General features: G+C 46.3%; 1 protein-coding gene across 13 annotated transcripts in view; it reads left to right on the top strand.

Moving 5' to 3' along the window:
* mbnl1 (muscleblind like splicing regulator 1) overlaps window positions 1-18787 on the top strand; it is a 218529-nt gene that overhangs the window by 140835 nt on the left and 58907 nt on the right. The window contains exons 1-2 of one of the 13 annotated variants that reach the window (XM_033031820.1): window positions 10322-10326; window positions 18760-18761. The exons of the other annotated variants lie outside the window; for them this stretch is intronic. The gene's annotated coding sequence lies outside the window, so the exon portion shown is untranslated. Of the gene's footprint in view, window positions 1-10321; window positions 10327-18759; window positions 18762-18787 lie in introns of those variants that run through there. 13 annotated transcript variants of the gene reach the window in all.

Below are 18787 nucleotides of genomic sequence, written 5' to 3'. Positions count from 1 at the left end.
CCCAGATGAAATTTACTATTAATTATATTCAGCAGTTTAGAGAGCAAGTTTGAGATTTTTGTTCGTTTCATGCCTCCCCTCATCTCCTCCCTGAAAGTCTGTGTGCGTGTGTGGCACAAATTGGTTATGATGTTTCTTCATTTACACGACTCGGCACCTGTGTGTGGAGCCTGTCATGGTAGACAGAGGTTTACTGAATTTTGGTTGGGAAAATAGGTGTTTATTTCATTATTCGAGCAGCTTGTCTTGACCTGACTTCACTCTGCACTTCACGCTGCCTCGGCAAGGCCACCAGAATAATCAAGGAGGAGTCTTACCCCGGTCACTCGCACTTCCCTCCTCTCCCGTCAGGCAAGAGGCCAAGTCAATGGATATTTTTAAAGCCGAGATTGACATGTTCGTGATTAATACGTGTCAGGGATTATTGGGAGAAGGCAGGAGAATGGGGTTGAGAGGGAAAGATAGATCAGCCGTGATTGAATGGCGGAGTAGACTTGATGGGCCGATTGACCTAATCCCGCTCCTTCAAGTTATGAACTTCTGAAGAAATACAGAAATATGAAAACGCATACCTCCAGATTCAGGGACAGTTTCTTCCCAGTTGTTATCAGGCAACTGAATTGTCCTCTTACCAACCAGAGAGCGGTCCTGACCCACCTACCTCATTGGAGACCCTTGGCCTATCTTTAATCAGACTTTACTGGACTTTATCTTGCACCCAATGTTATTCCCTTTATCATATATCTGTACACTGTGAATGGTTTGATTGTAATCCTATATAGTATAGTATTTCGGCTGACTGGATAGCATGCAATAAAAAAGCTTTTCACTGTACCTCGGTACATGTGACAATAGAAAACTAAGCTAAAACAAAACTTTACCCTGAAAGATCAGTAAAGCCCCAAATGATTTCACCTTTGAAGCAGTGCACCAGATGTATGACTCAGTAGTCTTTGCACAATGTACTTTCCCTGAAGAAATTGTTCCCAACTTCAATCGACTGGTTTTCAGAAGCATAACATGCTGCAGTGCCAGTGAGTTACCTCATGGTCGATACTTCCAATTCAAGCACAATATTCTCGTGGGGATCATTCTGTGCCGAAATAATAAAATCTCGCTCAGCTCATGAAGAATTCCAAAGGCACAGTAAATCCACACTTCCAAGCTCTCTCCAAGGAGAATTACCGAACCCTGCTTACGGCCATGATTAAGAAATTAGCCTGTGTTGACGTGATGTTTGTGTCAATCCCCTGATGTTCCATAGGATGTGTTGACCTAAACTTGTGAGGTGTAGATGCTGGTTTCAATCGAACATAGACACAAACGGCGGGACAGGCAGCATCTCTGGAGAGAACGAATGAGTGACGTTTCCGGTCGAGACCCTACTGCAGAAACTCCAGAACACCCGAAATTCCAGAAATTTGTGTCTATCTTCGCTGTGACTGGAATGTTGAGTGAAAACCACACTGCTGTTGGAACGCAATGGGTCACGCATCATCTCCACAGATGCTGACTGACCCACTGAGTTCCTTCAACACTTGCTTTTGTATCCTGTGGATTATTCTTTTGTCAAGAGCAAATCGCATTATTTTTTCCAAACCCCAGACAGATTCTGTTCCCTGCATGGGCACAGCACCAATTTTGTGCAAAGTCTCGACAGAAGGGTGGCGCAGTGGTGCAACGGTAGAGCCTGTTCCTGTGTTGAATAAAGACACAAAGTGCTGGAGTAACTCAGCGGGTCAGGCAGCATCTCTGGAGAATGTGGATAGGTGGCATTTCGGGTCAGGAACATTTCTTCAGTCTGCTTGTAGGTGGGGAAGAAAGCTAGAAGGGAGGAGGGGCAGCTAATAGGCGAGGGGGATTTGTGATAGGCAGGTGGTTGGACAAAGGCCAGTACTGAAAAACAGAAGTCCTTAGTCAAAAGGATTGAAGAGTTGCGAATTGTGAAGCCGGAGGAAGGAATGTGGTTGGTTGGCGAGGGGCAGGAGAGAAATAAGTGCATCAAGGTGGGGCACAGGGGAAGGGGTAGTGGAGAAAGGGGAGGAGAAAAAGGAGGGGGATTAACTAAAATTGGAGAATTCAATGTTCATACTGTTAGGTTGTAAGCTATCGAATGAACTGAATAGTTCATAACTTAAAACTTATGTCACCTAATATGAATCTATGTGTTATGACTCTCTAGGTCTGGGTATTTTACCCAGCTTAGGGGAATCAAGAGGCACACAACATAGGATTTAGCTAAGGTAATATAGGTGAGTTTTTAGGGGCACACCATGGCGCAGTGGCAGAGTTGCTGCCTCACAGCGCCAGGAACCAGGGTTAGATCCAGATTATGGGTGCAATTTGTACAGAGTTTGTACGTTCTTCATGTGACCTCGTGGGTTTTCATTGGGTGCTCCAGTTTCGCCCCACATCCCAAAGACGTGCGGGTTTGTAGGTTGACACTTAACACGTTATCTTTTCGTTAGAACCTCTTCCCCAGCCAACAATGGGCCATTATGGGCTTGGTCATCTGTTGCCGGCCCTGCGTTGTTCTGGGCTTTTCTTATCTCCAGTTCCCTCCCCTCTACCTTCAGTCTGAAGAAGGGTCCCAATCCGAAATGTTACCCATCTTTTTTTTTCTCCAGAGATGCTGCCTGACCCGCTGAGTTACCCCAGCATTTTGTGTTTATCTTCGGTATTCAATTCAATTCAATTCAACTTTATTGTCATTGCACAAATACGAGTACAGGTACAACGAAATGCAGTTTAGCGTCTGGTATAAACGTACATCTGCAGTTCCCTTCTACACAGGTTTGTAGGTTAATTGGCTTGTGTAAAATTGTCCCTTGTGTGTCGGATACAAAACTGGGATAACATAACTAGTGTAAGGATGGATGTTCGTGGACCCGGGGGGACAAAAGGCCAGTTTCAAGGCAGTAATGTAACTCTATCTTCGTCTCTCAAAATATTATATATTTCTAATGAGTCGCTCCTCAGATTTCAATGTTTTGGGCCATTATATAATTTGAAACGGGAACTGCCACTGTTTTAAGTTTGTGTCGAATATGATGACAGGAAAATATACAAGGTTTCACGATTCACTCAGCTGCTACCAGGGGAGCAAGAGATTATTTGTCACCCTCTCATCAAACATGCCATCTGTAAAGAGAGCTCACCTTTGTCACTGCTGGGTATTTAACCCATGGCCTGTGTATTGTGCCTTTACAAAATGGACAGAATAAATACAGTTCTCAGCCTCATTTGGTAACGTGATAGCCTGAAAACCCACGGGGCTCTATGAAAGGACGACAGCCTTGTTTATCAGCCTCTTTCCTTTATTGCTTGAGCCTTTAGTCACGCTGCTCATGGTTTGAATTCGCTAGGTTAACCTGCCGGCTTGCATGGCCATTGTGTTCATTGCAAAGCTGTTCCTAACAAGTGGAAGGAACAGAGGATGCAGTCATCACCTCCCTCCTTTCAGCCCCACGTTGCGATCAATCAGCCCCTTGAGGATTAACCCTTTGAAAACCTGTCCGCCCTCCTCTCCCCGCAATTAGCCACACACTTCACACACGTGCCAAAGCCACGGGAGTTCATGACGGCTCCTAAATGGCGCACGGTGCCTATGGGTGGCACAGAGGCGTGGCTGACTCGCAGCGCCAGAAAACCGGGGTTGATCCTGACCTCGGGTGCTGCCTGCTTAGTTTATTGTCACGTGTACTGAGGTACAGTGAAAAGCTTTTTGTTGCATGCTAGCCAGTGAGTGGAAAGACTATACATGATTACAATCGAGCTGTCCACAGTGTACAGATACAGGATAATGGCAATAACATTTAGCACAAGAAAAAATTCCAGTAAAGTCCAATTAAGTCCACAAGAGCTGGCACCGATGCATCAGGAAAGGTGGAGCCCACAATGGTCCATTGTTGGCTGTGGAGTGCACCATTGTAGGCTCCACCTTTCCCGGGTCATCGTTCTCTCAGTCTGAAGAAGGGTCTCGACCAGAATCATCACCTATTCCTTTTCTCCAGTGATGCTGCCTGACCCGCTGAATTACTCCAGCATTTTGTGTCCAGCTTCTGCTGTTCCTTCCTACACAGGTGGATTAAAATTGGCTTTTCAGTTTGAATTTTAGTTTTAGAGATGCAGCGTGGAAACAGACCCTTCGGCCCACCAAGTGTACACTGACCAGCGATCACTCCGTACACTATATTCTACACCTTAGGAACTAATTAACCTATAAACCTGCACGTCTTTGGAGTTTTGGAGGAAACTGGAGCACCCAGTAAAAAGCTACGTAGTCCCAGGGTTGTCCGTACAAACTCTGTACGCACAGCACCCGTAACCAGGTCTTTGGCACTGCAAGGCAGCAACTCTACCATTGTGCCACTGTGCCTCCATCTATTGTTTTGCTCCAAAATATCTGCCACCCAACACACTTAGTGGTTTGTTTCTGTGCTCTATAATGCAGCGAAGATCATTTTTCAAGTCGCCCCTTTTCATTGGCACGGGACAATCTTGTGCTGTACAACACTATAACTCTCTGACCCACGATGTTTTAAGAGATTTCACATTGTCCTATTGAAAGCAATGGAATAAATTCGAATCAAGAGCACCCGATCAATGTGAATCCGTTAATAATGCTTACGTTCCAAAATGGAATGGAATTATCCCCAATATTAGAACATAAAACATGACTGTGCAGAACATGATGCCAAGGTATACTAATCTTATCTGATCCATATCCCTCCATTCCCTGCATATCCAGGTGCCTATCTTTTCAGAAAACAATGTACTTGTACCTCTCGGTCTCTTCATTCCAGCTCCCTACCATTTACTCTGCAAGTCATTCCCTAGTATAACTTACGAAAATGGATTACCTCGCATGTATCCAAGTGAAATTCCATCTGCCATTTCTTGGCCCAATTCCCCTGTCTTCTAGATCCTGTTATAATCTTAGATACCGGTAATCTTCTTCACAGTCCAGTATACCACCAATTTTGGTGTGATCTGCAACAACATTCACATCCAAATCCTTAATATAGATGACAAACAAGAATGGACCCAGCATTGTTCCCTGTGGCAAACTGCTGGTCACAGGCCTCCAATCTTAGTAACACGGCGTGGTTGCACAGCGGTAGAACTGCTGCCTTACAGTGCCAGCGACCCGGGTTTGATCCTGACTATGGGTGGTGCCAGTACGGAGTTTGTACGTTCTCCCTGTGACCATGTCGGTTTTCTCCAGTTTACTCGTACACTCCAAAGAGGTACAGGTTTGTAGGTTAATCGGCTTTGGTAAAATTGTAAATTATCCCAAGCGTGTAGGACAGTGCTAGTGTTCGGGGTGATCACTGGTCAGCGTTGACTCAGTGGGCCGAAGGGCCTGTTTTAGTGCTGTATCTCTAAAGTCTAAAAGTCTAACGTCTAAACAATCCTCCACTTCCACCCTCTGTCTTCTACTAACTGTTGGTTGGATGCAGAGACATACAACAGGGAAACGGGCCCTTTGGCCCAACTCGCCCATGCCGACCAAGATGCCCCATTTAAGCTAGTCACATTTGCCTGCATTTGCCCCATAATGCTCCAAACCTTTCCCATGCATGTACCTGTCTAAGTGTCTTTTAAATGTTATTACTGTACCTGCCTTAACCACCTCCTCTCCATATTCCATATACCCACCATCCTCTGAGTGAAAAAAACACCCAATCAGATTCCTATTAAATCTTTCCCCCCTCACTTTAAACCTATGCCCTCTGGTTCTTGATGCCCCTACTCTGTGCATTTACTCTTTCAATTCACAGGAGGGGAACTCCCCCACTAATCTAGTTTACAGGATGAATGAAGCACAGATAAAAATAACTCATTTCAAAGTAAGATGTAGATTCAGGGGATTAAGGGGAGTAAAAATGAAAATGTCTGTGTGTCTGAGGTCTGGCAGTTCATTAATCTGATGGATAGCTTCAGTCTGGGTTGGGGGCTTTATGTGACTGATGGGTGCCATGGAATGGGAAGTATATTTTGAGCGTATCCTCGTTGATGTGCTCAGGGAATATCCAAAACATTTCTCTGTCATTAATACGGAATACGCCCTCGGAAATGATGATGGAAACAGATGTGGACCTTCCAGATGTATCTTTAATTTATACTTTAGACTTTAGAGATACAGCGCTGAAACGGGCCCTTTGGCCCACTGAGTCCACGCCATCCAGCGATCACCCTGAACACCACCACTATCCTACACACTAGGGACAATTTGCAATTTACAGATGCCAAATAACCTACAGACCGATGATCTGGGTTTGATCCTAACTACGGATGCTGTCTGTATGGAATTTGTACGTTCTCCCTGTGACTGCGTGGGTTTTCTCTGGGTGCTCCGGTTTCCTCCCACACTCCAGAGACGTACAGGTTAATCGGCTTTGGTAAAATTGTAAATTATCCATAATGTGTAGGATAGTGCTCGTGTACGGGGTGATCGCTGGTCGGCGCAGAAGGACCAGTTCCCACGCTGTATCTTTAAAGTCTAAAGTGTAGTCTTTCCGCTGACTGGATAGCATGCAATTAAAGCTTGTCACTGTACCTCTGTGACAATAAACTAAACGAAATTAAATTAATTAGTTCCAATAGGCTGAATGGCCTCTTTCTGTGGTGTCACCTTTCCATGATGTGGTGCTGATGAAACAACAGCTGGTATAATGGCTGCAATCGCTCTGCTGTGGGCCCCATAGTAGCCATGTGTCTCCAGCAACCATATGCAGCCCCACAGCTCCCAGCGACCCAGGGACCCCAGTCCAACCACCACCCAACGACCACGATCAGTTCCCCCAAACAATGTATCATCATCCCCAGCTCCCAGCATCATCTGCCTATAAACGAACAATAAATACGTATCTGATTATTCTGTACAGCACCTTAGTGTGTGGAGTCATTGATAAAATGTTATTACAAACGGTTTCCTTTGCACTGTTTTTGTATCTCAGCAGGCACGGACTAATTAGTTCTCTCGCAATTGTTTGTGTTATTGGTGCATTCTTTGTATCAGAGAGTATTTTAAGGTGAAATAAACAGTTCTGAGTAATTATTTCTGGTTCTTTTAGCTATTAATATTCCATAAGTATTTAGAACCATATGATGCTCTCTCTCACACACACTCCCTCCCCCCCCTCTCTCTCTCTGTCTCCCCCCTTCTCTCTGTCTCCCCCTCTCTCTCACCTCCTCCCCCTCCCGCTCTCCCAATTACAGCGCAATTACAGCCCACCCCTTCAAAACTGGTTTCAACAGCCTCAGCCAGCCCTTTGACTGGCTATGACATTGTCGGTTCTCATCATAGAAGGTGGCTGAGAATCACTCATATTTGCATGGCACTGGACCCAGGCCCAACATGCTGAATTTGCAACAGAGAACCAAATCTTCCTTGCCTGCGGTTCAATACTCCACCTTGGCATTCTTTCATCTTTGTTGAGTTCCATATACCCACCACCTTCTAGGTGAAAAAGCTGCCCCTCAAGGTTCATATTAAATCTTTCCCCTCTCACCTCTGCTCTCAGCCCCCTCAGCTTCCTACGTTCCAGCGAATAAAGTCCTAGCCTGTCCAGCCTCTCCCTATAGCTCAGGACCTCATGTCCTTTCAACATCCTTTTAAATCTTCCGTGAACTCTTTACAGTTTAATGGCATCTTTGTTATAGCAGGGTGACCACAAGTGAAGAGAATATTCCAAGTACAGCCTCATCAAAATCTTATGCAACTGTAACTTCATGTCCCAACTTCCAACTTCGGGACACTTCTTCAGACTGATTGTAGGGGAGGAGGGGAGAGGAAGCTGGAAGAGAGGAGGGCAAGTACAAGGCCTGGCAGTTATAGGTGAATACAGATGAGGGGAGTTTTTGTTTGGGCATATGCTTGGACAAAAGCCGGAGATGAAAAGACAGAAGGTGTGAGACAAAAGGATTTAAGATGCGCAAATTGTGAAGCTAGAGGAAGGAATGTGGTGAAAGGGGTGGTAGAGGGGAGAAATAGGTTTGTCTAGGTGGGGTCATGGGGAGGGGGTGAAGGAGAGGGAGGGGTTTGTAGCCACCACAGATATGCTAATTGAGTGTTCATACGGTTGTGCTGTAAACGTCACAATTCGCAACTCCACAATCAATCTGAAGAAAGGTCCCTACCTGAAACGTCACCTATCCATGTTCTCCAGAGATGCTGCCTTATCTGATGAGTTACTCCAGCATTTTGTGTCTTTTTTGAGAATTTACTTTACTTTAGACTTCAGAGGTACATCTTGGAAACAATCCCTTCGGCCCACCAAGTCTGCTGTAGCGATCACTCGTACACTAGTACTAACCTACAGACTAGGGGCAAAGTACAATTTACAGATGCCAATTAACCTACAAGACTGCACGTCTTTGGAGTGTGGGAGGAAACCAGAACACCTGGAGAAACCCCACGCAGTCACAGGGAGGACGTACAAACTCCGTACAGACAGCACCCATAGTCAGGATTGAACCCAGGTCTCTGGTGCTGTGAGGCAGCAATTGAATTGGCTCCTTTCAAAAGTCTCTCCTCGGAAACAGAGAGGAGGCAATACCATTATCAGGAGTTTAATCTTCACAATCACCAAAGAAAACATTTTTATTTTCAAATTAAATTTAACTGCGGGACATTATTCTTTGACAATTATGCTGGAGGTTGGTTTCTAAGCCGAAAGCAGCCCTTGAGAGGCACAGATGGAGCAGTGTGAAAGATAATCCTGCTTAATTACAGGATATGATACCCATTTAACTATCACCTTGCATAATTTATCTAATAACGTCCTTTTTGCATTGTCGCCTTGAGCTATTCTGGTACGACATATTCCAGTTAACGCAGTGATATGGATCAGTGCTCCAACCCTGGGTGCACGCCCCACAATGTCATAGGCAAGCAGTTTTGCAGACAGCTTGCAAAGCACCTGAATGTTAACAAATAGGCACAAGGGACTGCAGATGCTGGTTTACAAACAAAGTTCTGGAGCAACAGCAGATCTAACAGGAATTGTCACCTATCCAGGTTCTCCAGAGATGCTGACTGACTGACCGACCCGCTGAGTTAATCTAGCTCTCTGGGTCTTTTTTGGGGGATAACATCGAACGGCTGACCGATGGTCGGCTTGGGCTCGGCAGACCATAGGGCCTGTTTCCATGCTGTAATCCTGGGGCGGCACTGTGGTGCAACGGTAGATTTGCTGCTTTACAGCACTAAAGACCTGGGTTCGATCCTGACTGCAGGCACTGTCTGTACGGAGTTTGTATGTGCTCCCCGTGACCTGCGTGGGTTTCCTCCGGGTGCTCCGGATTCCTCCCACACTCCAAAGACGTGGAGATTTGTAGGTTAATTGGCTTCAGTAAATTTGTAAATTATCCCGAGTGTGTAGGGTAGTGTTAGTGTGTGGAGGGATCGCTGGTCGGCACGAACTCGGTGGGCCGAAGGGCTTGTTTCAGAACCATATCTCAGAACTCTCCACTGCTAGTACCACTCCAGGTATTAGGACCAGCAGCAGGTTTTAGTACCTCTGGCAGGGATGAGTACTGCGGACAGTGCAATTGCCCACCAGGGCACTGTGTTAAGATGTGCTACGGGAGACTTAATTTGATCAGGGATCATGGTTCACTACGCGGCAGAACACAGCCAAGTCTGCGGATCGTGTTCACGCAGCAGGTTTTAATGGAAGCTGCTGGGGTATAAATACGGAAGGGCAACAGGTGTCTTCAGGCTTCCTTTCTGTGCTGAAGTATTTATGCTGTCTCCACAAACCTCTGATGTAACCCCCCCCCCCCCCTCCTCACGTAGGACTTTCACCCTACTTCGGGGGGAGGGGAGGGCGAGGGGTGGGGAACGTACATTTAGTTCTCTGCCCTGTGGCGAAAGGTAATGAATAGCCGCTGAGGTTTGTTGGTGGAATCCCTGATAGACTTTAAGGGTTGGTTGCTGAATGGCGTATGCCCCTGGGCAAGCAGTCGGACTTTGCAATCAGTTCCAGCGCTCCACAGCAGGGAGACCAGTCATTTAATCCGCTTCAAAACGGCCCTCTTTCTAATTAGCGCAGCCACCCCAGCGCTCTGCAAAGTGCTGACTCCATCGTACGAGGGACTTGTGGCAGGGATTTCGGACAACAGCAGCTGCCTGCTATTGACGGAGCCCATTAGCTACTCTTAAAGGCGCACTCCACCATAATAAACCCCGGGCGGTGCTTTCAAGACCCATTCTCTGCCGACGCAGAGAAATATGCGTGAGCGTCTGGGTCTGAAGAGGCTTCCTGACCGCAAAGATCACCTATCCATGTTCTCCAGAGATGCTGCCTGACGCGCTGAGTTACTTCAGCACATTGTGTCTTTTTTTCCACTCCCTACACGCTAGGGGCAATTTTGCAGAGGGTCTATTAATCTAAAAACCTGCACGTCTATAGGATATGGGAGGAAACCAGAGCACCCGGACCCGCGGTGACAGGGAGAACGTGCAAACCCTACACAGACAGCAGCCAAGATCAGGATCAAACCTGGGTCTCTGGCGCTGTGAGGCAGCAGCTCTACCTGCTGCGCCACCGCGTCACCTTAGTTAATGAAATATAACCCCTCATACACAGGCTACATTGCTTGTAGGATGGAGTTGCATTGAAATGCCCCAAAAACTAGCTTCCACCAGCAAAATTAGTAAAATCCTGATTGAATTCTAAATCTAAAACTGTCAGGAGCGAATCACATAAAGAAAGCAATGTTATATCTGCTTAATAGATTGCTACACAATAGATGGCACATATCAATGTAATTGGTTTAACTCCGCAATGGCCATTCGCTTAAATAGATTAGATAGGTTCTAAATAGCCAACTCCTAGATGGAATTAAAGTCTGATTCTCCGGATGTGCACAGTCCAATAATTGTGTATCAAAAATTGCATATGAATAAAATATGGATGTTGTTTCATTTGTCTTTGCAATTCCATCAGCTAGAGCTTGGAATATGGAGAGGAGGTGGTCATTAGACTTTTAGACGTTAGAGATACAACATGGAAACAGACCCTTCGGCCCACCACGCCGACCAACGATCACTCTGTACACTAACACTATCCTACACATTAGGGACAATTTATAATTTTAACGAAGCTGTATGTTTTTGGAATGTGGGAGGAAACTGGAGCACCAGGAGAAAACTCACATGGTCACTGAGAATGTACAAACTCCAGACAGACAGCACCCGTAGTCAGGGTCGAACCCATGTCTCTGGCGTTGAAAGGCAGTAACTCTACCGCTACGCCACCGTGCCACCTTCTTTGAGCAGATCTCACCTGGATATCTGAGCACAGTGGCACAGCTGGTAGAACTGCTGCCTCGCAGCGCCAGAGACCTGGGTTTGATCCTGACCTCGGGTGCTGCCTGTGTGGAATTTTCACATTCACCCTGTGGAAGCGAAAGTGGAATAACACAGAACGAGTATGAACGGGACGGGTGGTCGATGGTGGAAGGGCCTGTTTCCATGCTGTATCTCTAAAACTAAAAGCTATTGACACAGCAGTAGAGGATGGCTGCGTTGGAGCTGCTGCCTTACAGCGCTATAGACCCGGGTTCGATCATGGCCACAGGTGCTGTATGGAGTTTTACGTTCTCCCTGTGACCACGTGGGTTTTCTCCTGGTGCTCTGGTTTCCTCCCACATTCCAATGACATGGAAGTTTCCAAGTTAATTGGCTTCTGTAAATTATCCCCAGTGTTTAGGATAGAACCAGTGTGAACGGGTGATCGCTGGTGGACACGGTCTCGGTGGTCTGAAGGCCTTGTTTCCACACTGTATTTCTAGACTAAACTAATCTTAAAACAAAAGTCTGCTGTCGACACAAAGTACTTCTTGTGCAGGATTGTACCAGAGATGGAAGCAAACTGCTGGAGTAGCTTAGCTGGTCAGGCTGCATCTCTGGAGAAAAAGGACACAGAGTGCTTGAGTAACTCAGCAAGTCAGGCAGCATCTCTGGAGGAAAAGGACACAAAGTGCTGGAGTAACTCAGCGGGTCAGACACAATGTGCTGGAGGAGGGTTCTGACCCGAAACGTCAGCCATCCATTTTCTCCAGAGAAGCTGTCTGATCTGCTGAGTTACTCCAACACTTTGTGTCTGGCCCGCTGACTTAGCCCAGCACTTTTTCCCTAACAAAGGTCTACTGTTGGTGGCATGATCAGTGTCCTCTCCCAAATGATGACTCACCGAGGCGGGGTTTCCACACAACAGTTTTATTATTCATGGAGAAGAATGTTTGGAATTCTGCCTTCTGCTCTGGGCCTGTGCCTGGAATTCAATGTCACAAACCCTTGACGTTGGCCAGAGCAGAACAAGCGGGCAGCGGTAGAGTTGCTGCCTTGCAGCACCAGAGACACGGGTTTGATCCTGACTACGAGCGCTGTCTGTACGTGGTTTGTACATTCTCCCCGTGACCGCGTGGGTTTCCTCCGCATCCCAAAGATATACACACTTGTAGATTAATTGACTTCCGGAAAAACTGTAAATTGTCCCTAGTGTGCAGGATAGTGCTAGTGTACAGGGGTCGCAGGTCGTTGTGGACTCGGTGGGTCGAAGGACCTGTTTCCACAATGTATCCCTAAACCAAACTAAACTAAGCTAAGCTAAATCCCCGGCTTCACCTCAGCGGGGCGATGCAGCGACTGCCCAAAACTTGTGCTAATAGATGCCAAGTCAGTCCACAGACAGAACCCAGAACAGGCCACACTTTGCCAGGCAGTCTTCAGGCACGCAGGCCCACTGTAAATGTAATACACGAATCGTAGACCAAAACAAAGCTATTTTGCCCTTTGTGGCTGTGTGGGATTTCTGAAACACCGACCTACTTAAAAGTTCTTTACATTTAAAAAATTTGTCCGAAACAAATTCGGGAGACACGAGGGACTTGCAAACGCTGGAAACTGGAGTCACAAGCTGTCAGCTGCAGAAAGAGCAAATCGGGCAGCACCTGTTGTAGGGAAAAGCTGGAGATGTTTTGAGTCAAAACTCCAGCGCTAATGCAGGACTCGACCCAAAATGTGAACTATTGCTTTCCCCCCCTCAAAGATGCTGTTTGCCCCCTGAGTTCCTCCAGCAGATTGCAAATTACTGGACAATCTGCTTTTAGTTCAGTTTAGTTTATTGTCACATGTACCGAGGTACATAGAAAAGCTTTTTTCTCGTAGAGTGCTATCCAGTTAACAGAAAGACTATACATCATAACAAAGACCCACACCATCCTGGCCACACACTCATCTCCCTGCTACCTTCAGGTAGAAGGTACAGGAGCCTGAAGACTGCAACAACCAGGTTCAGGAATAGCTACTTCCCCACAGCCATCAGGCTATTAAACCTGGCTCGGACAAAACTCTGATTATTAATAACCCATTATCTGTTATTTGCACTTTATCAGTTTATTTATTCATGTGTGTATATATTTACATTATGGTATATGGACACACTGATCTGTTTTGTCGTAAATGCCTACTATGTTCTGTGTGCTGAAGCAAAGCAAGAATTTAATTGTCCTATCAGGGACACATGACAATAAACTCACTTGACTTGACTTGAATCGAGCCGTCCACAATGTATTGAAGCAGGATAAAGGGAATAATATTTTGGCAAGATAAAGTCTCGTAAAATCTAATTAAAATTAGTCCAAGGGTCTACAATGAGGGAGGACAGGACCGCTCTCTAATTGGTGATAGGATGGTTCAGTTGCCTGATAACAGCTGTGAAGAAACTGTCCTTGAATGTGGAGGTGTGTATTTTCACACTTCAGTACCTCTTGCCTGATGGGAGAGGGGTGAAAAGTGAGTGGTCCTGATTTTTCAATGGTCTTGCATGAAGTGTAGATGGAGTCAATGGAAGGGACGTTGGTTTGCATGATAGTCTGGGCTGCAGTCACAATTCATTTTTTGCACTGTTTTCCAAATTGTTATAAACGAGATAATAGTTCCACTCTCATCACTCTTTTAGAACATAGAACACAGGAACAGGTCCCATGGCGCACATTGTCCGTCGAAAATAACATCAAATTAAACTAATCTTCTCTGCCTGCACATGATCCCTATCCCACCATTCCCTGTATATCCATATGCCTTTGTAAAAGCCTCTTAAATCCCATTCCTGTATCTACTTTAACCACCACCCCTGGCTTGCATTACAGGTGCCCACCACCCTCTGTGTATAAAAAAAAACTTGCCCCGCACATCTCCTTTAAACTTTGCCCCTAGCTATGGCCACTAGTCTTTGACATTTTTTAAGAAACATTTGGACAGGTACATGGATTGGGAAGATTGAGAGAGATATGGGCCATACGCAGGCAGGTGAGACTAGTGTAGATGGGACATGTTGGGCCGTGTGGGCAAGTTGGGCCGAGAGAACTGTTTCCATTCTGTGTGACTCTATGTTGACGTTTTTTACATTTATTTCAGGAAAATAAAATTGTACTAAACTATTTAAGGCAAGAATTTGCAGTAACTGGATGCTACATTCATTTTTTTACACAGAGAGTTGTGAGTCTGTGGAATTCTCTGCCTCAGAAGACGGTGGAGGCCGGTTCTCTGGATACTTTCAAGAGAGCTAGATAGGACTCTTAAAGATAGCCTAGTCAGGGGATATGGGGAGAAGGCAGGAACGGGGTACTGATTGGGGATGATCAGCCATGATCACATTGAATGGCGGTGCTGGCTCGAAGGGCAGAATGGCCTACTCCTGCACCTATTGTTGTCTATTGTCTATTTATATTATCTGTGCAACCACGTATGATTCTTGGCTCTGCCATATTTCTTGAGTTAATTGAATGCCCTGTTTTCAGATTTAGCTCTCACCATAATTCCCATCCATGTCATGGAAACTAAAGTTAATTTGTCAGATGTAGAAACAAGCAACTGCATATGCTGGTTTAAAAAAAAGAAGAGAAAGTGCTGGAGTAACTCAGCGGGTCAGGCAGCATCTCTGGAGAATATGGATAGGTGATTTTTCAGGTCAGGGTCCTTTTCTGTCTGAAGAAGCTTCCCCACCCGAAACATCCCCTATCCATTTAATGACAAGGAACTGCAGATGCTGGTTTGCTAAAAAAGACACAAAGTGTTGGAGTACCTCAGCGGGTCAGGCAGTATCTTGGTAGAACATGATCAGTCTGGAAAATGGCCCCAAACCAAAACCTCGTCACCTTTCCATGTTCTCCTGAGATGCTGCCCGACCCGTTGAGTTATTCCAGCACTTTGTGCAGCTTTTGCTTTCACTTGTCACACCACGTCAACAGAAATTAACCTGTCAAGGGGGTGGGATGATTTCAGGAAGTGTTTTAACATGTAATTCATTCATCTCTGTTACTTGTTACCAGTCATTATATGAATTGGTCAAAATAATCTCAAAACAAGTGAATGCTTTAATGTGATTCATTAAAATGTGTGAATAATAGAGATTAGGTTTAATAGATTAGAAATGAACACATTTACGCATCTCAGCATCCACTGTATAGGGGCTGCACAGTGCGCAATGGTAGAGTTGCTGCCTTACCGTTCCAGAGACCCAGGTTCAATCCTGACTACGGGTATTGTCACACTGCAGTATCTCAGCGAGTTCCAGACTCAGATCCTGTGTTGACGAAGGAATGATATACAGTAAACCCTTGCTATAGCGGACCATGGGGGGGGGCGAGATGGTGTCCGTTATTGCCAATTGTCCGCCATTGCTGAGTGAGGGGGTTAATGTTTAACCCAAGGCCAGTAGGAAAGATACGCGGCGTTGGGGGGTTAACCCAGCGGGTATTCTCAGGCTGGGATGCCACAGAAATACGGGCCCAGTACTCATGCCGCCTTCATGCTGCTCGCTCTCACTGCTCCTGCAAATGGAAGCTCCCGTCACACTGGATAACTGGTGGAAGTGGGGGGGGGGGGGCAACTGGAGCCTCGGTCTCCCATAACCACAATCCATTATATAGAGGTCCGTTATTGCGAGAATTAGTGGAGGTGAGCTGGAGTCGTTGAGTCACAAGAGCTTCTAGCACAGAGACGGGTGATAGTAATAGTCATGGAGACAAACAGCGTGGAAGCAGGTCCATCGTCACAACTTGCCCGTGCCGACCAACTACATTAGTCCCACCTGCTTGCATTTTGCCCATATCCCTCTAAAACTATTGTATTTATGTACCTATCCATATGTGTTTTATATTGTACCTGATAGTACCTGCTGCAACCACCTCCTCTGGCAACAAATTCCATGCTATGTGTAAAATGGTTGCCCCTCAGGTTCCCATTACATTTCCCCCCCCACCCCATCCCTCACCTTAAACCAATGTCCTCTGGTTCTTGATTCACCTGGGTAAAAGACCCTATCTATTCCTCTCAGGATGTTGTGCACCTCTATAAGTTTACCCCCCTCATCCTCCTGCGCTCCAAGACCCAAAGTCCAAGCGTGCTCAACTTCTCCTATAGCTCAGGCACTTGAGTCCTGGCAACATCCTCGTGAATCTTCTCTGCCCTTTTTCCAGCGTAACAACAACTTTCCTTTAGCAGGGTGACCAAACTGAACACAATACTCTAAATACCCTTTCAGCCCACCGTCTATGATGACACATTTTTGCCCTTATGCACTAATCCCATGTGCTGGATTAGAACAGGACAGGAACAGACCCTCCGGCCCACAAAGTCTCTACCTAAAATTATGTCAAGACCAACTCTTATTTGCCTGCCCATAATCCATATCACTCCATTCCCTGCGCCTATCCAAAAGCTTCTTAAATGCCATTATCGCATCTACCTCAACCACCAACCAACTGAAAGAGCACCTCAAGTTTTCGATCTGAAGGTACAGCATGGAAACTGACCCTTTGGCCCTCTGAGTCCAAGCCGGCCATCAATCACCCACTTACTCATTAGTTCTTTGTTATCCCATCGTCGCATTCACTCCCTACACATTCTGGATAATTTACAAAGGCCAATTAATCTAGAAAGCCGCACGTCTTTGGAATGTGGGAGGAAACTGCAGCAACCGGAGGAAACCAAGGCGGTTGGCATTTTATTTGAGCTAATGCCCAGGAAATCATTACCTGGCACCTGCTAAATAGTGCTTGCAAACTTCGATATCCCCTCACTTCACCTGAAAGTGGAAAATCAATTCACCCGGAATGGGTGTAAAGGTCCCTGGCATTAACAGTGTTATTGGTTTAGTCCCTCCTGTTAAATGCTCGGGGTTTAAGTTGGGAACAAGCAGTGGCTGGTTTTGGTCTGACCTTTGCAGGCTTTAATGGAAGGCAAGCTCTTGTTACACATTCCAGTTGGTCATGGTTGGTGTTCAGTGTCAGCGATGCTCCCTCGCCTCTGAGTCAGGAGATTGTGGAAGCAAGCCCAGCGCTAGTGCTCAGCGGTTGGGGCGGCATGGGGGGGAGCCTTTCGGGGTGGACCTCTCAGATCCCATGGTTCTTGGTTGGGTCAGTGGTCCTGCCAAACACACTTCCTTGAACACACGTTTAGTTTATTGTCACGTGCACCGGAAGTCAGCGGAAAGACTATGCATGATTACATTTGAGCCGTTCACATTGTGCCGTTAGTACATGGTGTAGGCAGTGATACAGACATTGGCCCCATCTCCTTACTGTCTCTGGGATCCTCCTATGCTCATCGAAGCCCGTGCGTTTGGTTGGGAAACATCAAGGCTAAAGGCGCCAAGAGCCGCGAAGGATGTAGAATGAGTAAATAAAATAAAACTGGCAGGAGGGGTTGTAAGGGAAGGGACACTGGCAAAACACGTAGGCATGATCCTAAATACCCTCATACATCTTAGGGTGGCACATTGGTGTAGCTGGTAGGCACCTCACACTCTCCGCATAAAAAAAGGCTCCCTTTAAATGTCCCCTTTAAACTTTGCCCGTCTACTTCAAAGCTACTTCAAAGCTAGACCCTTTATTCTTTGACATTTCCACCCTGGGGAAAAAAAACGATTCTGACTGTCTACCCTACCTATGCCTCTCACAAGTTTTATTTGGTCAGCTACATGGATTTGGACAGGTGTGTGGATGGGAAAGGTTGAGAGGGATATGGGCCAAATGCGGGTAGGTGGGACTAGTGTAGATGGAGCGTGTTGGTCGGAGGTCATTGCTGTATGACTCTCACACTGACTGTCTGGGAGTTGCAGGGAAGTCGTGGTTGGTGGAGGTTAATCTGCGCCGGGCTGGTCAGTCAGAACATTCTGGGATTTTTGCCACAAAGCTGTTGATAGTCAGAGGAAAACTGAGAGGAAAACATCATGTGGTGTTTATGACTTGCTCCTCTCACTTTCACATTCCATCGGTCTTACCTCCAGCACTAACTTTACCAAAGCCAATTGAATTGATCGCACAAGTTCCTATCGCTCCCAGCTGTCCAAAATTGCCCATTGTCCCGGTGCACCCAGCCCTTCTGTTTTACTGTAAACACAGATTTACTCTAATCTGCAGCATGAACACTGGCATCCCATCTCATTACTCTGGGCTCTCGGGGCCAGTGCTAATGGTGTAGGAATTAGTTTCTGTACCTCTTGCCTGATGGGAGAGAGTGGAAGAGTGAGTGACCAGGGTGAGACTGGTCCTTGATTATGCTGATGGCCTTGTCGAGGCAGCGTGAAGTGTGGATGGAATCAATGGAAGGGGGGTTGGTTTGTGTCATGGTCTGGACAGCGTCTGCAACGTTGCAATTTCTTGCGATCTTGGATGGAACTGCTCCTCAACCATGCTGCGATGCATCCCGATGGAATGCTTCCTAAGGTTCATCTGTAGAAGTTGGTGAGGATTGGTGAGGAAATTT

The sequence above is a fragment of the Amblyraja radiata genome, chromosome 13, assembly GCF_010909765.2.
Source record: "Amblyraja radiata isolate CabotCenter1 chromosome 13, sAmbRad1.1.pri, whole genome shotgun sequence".
NCBI lineage: Eukaryota > Metazoa > Chordata > Chondrichthyes > Rajiformes > Rajidae > Amblyraja > Amblyraja radiata.
Note: the sequence above shows the minus strand (reverse complement) of the source record. Positions and strands in the feature narration are given on the sequence as shown.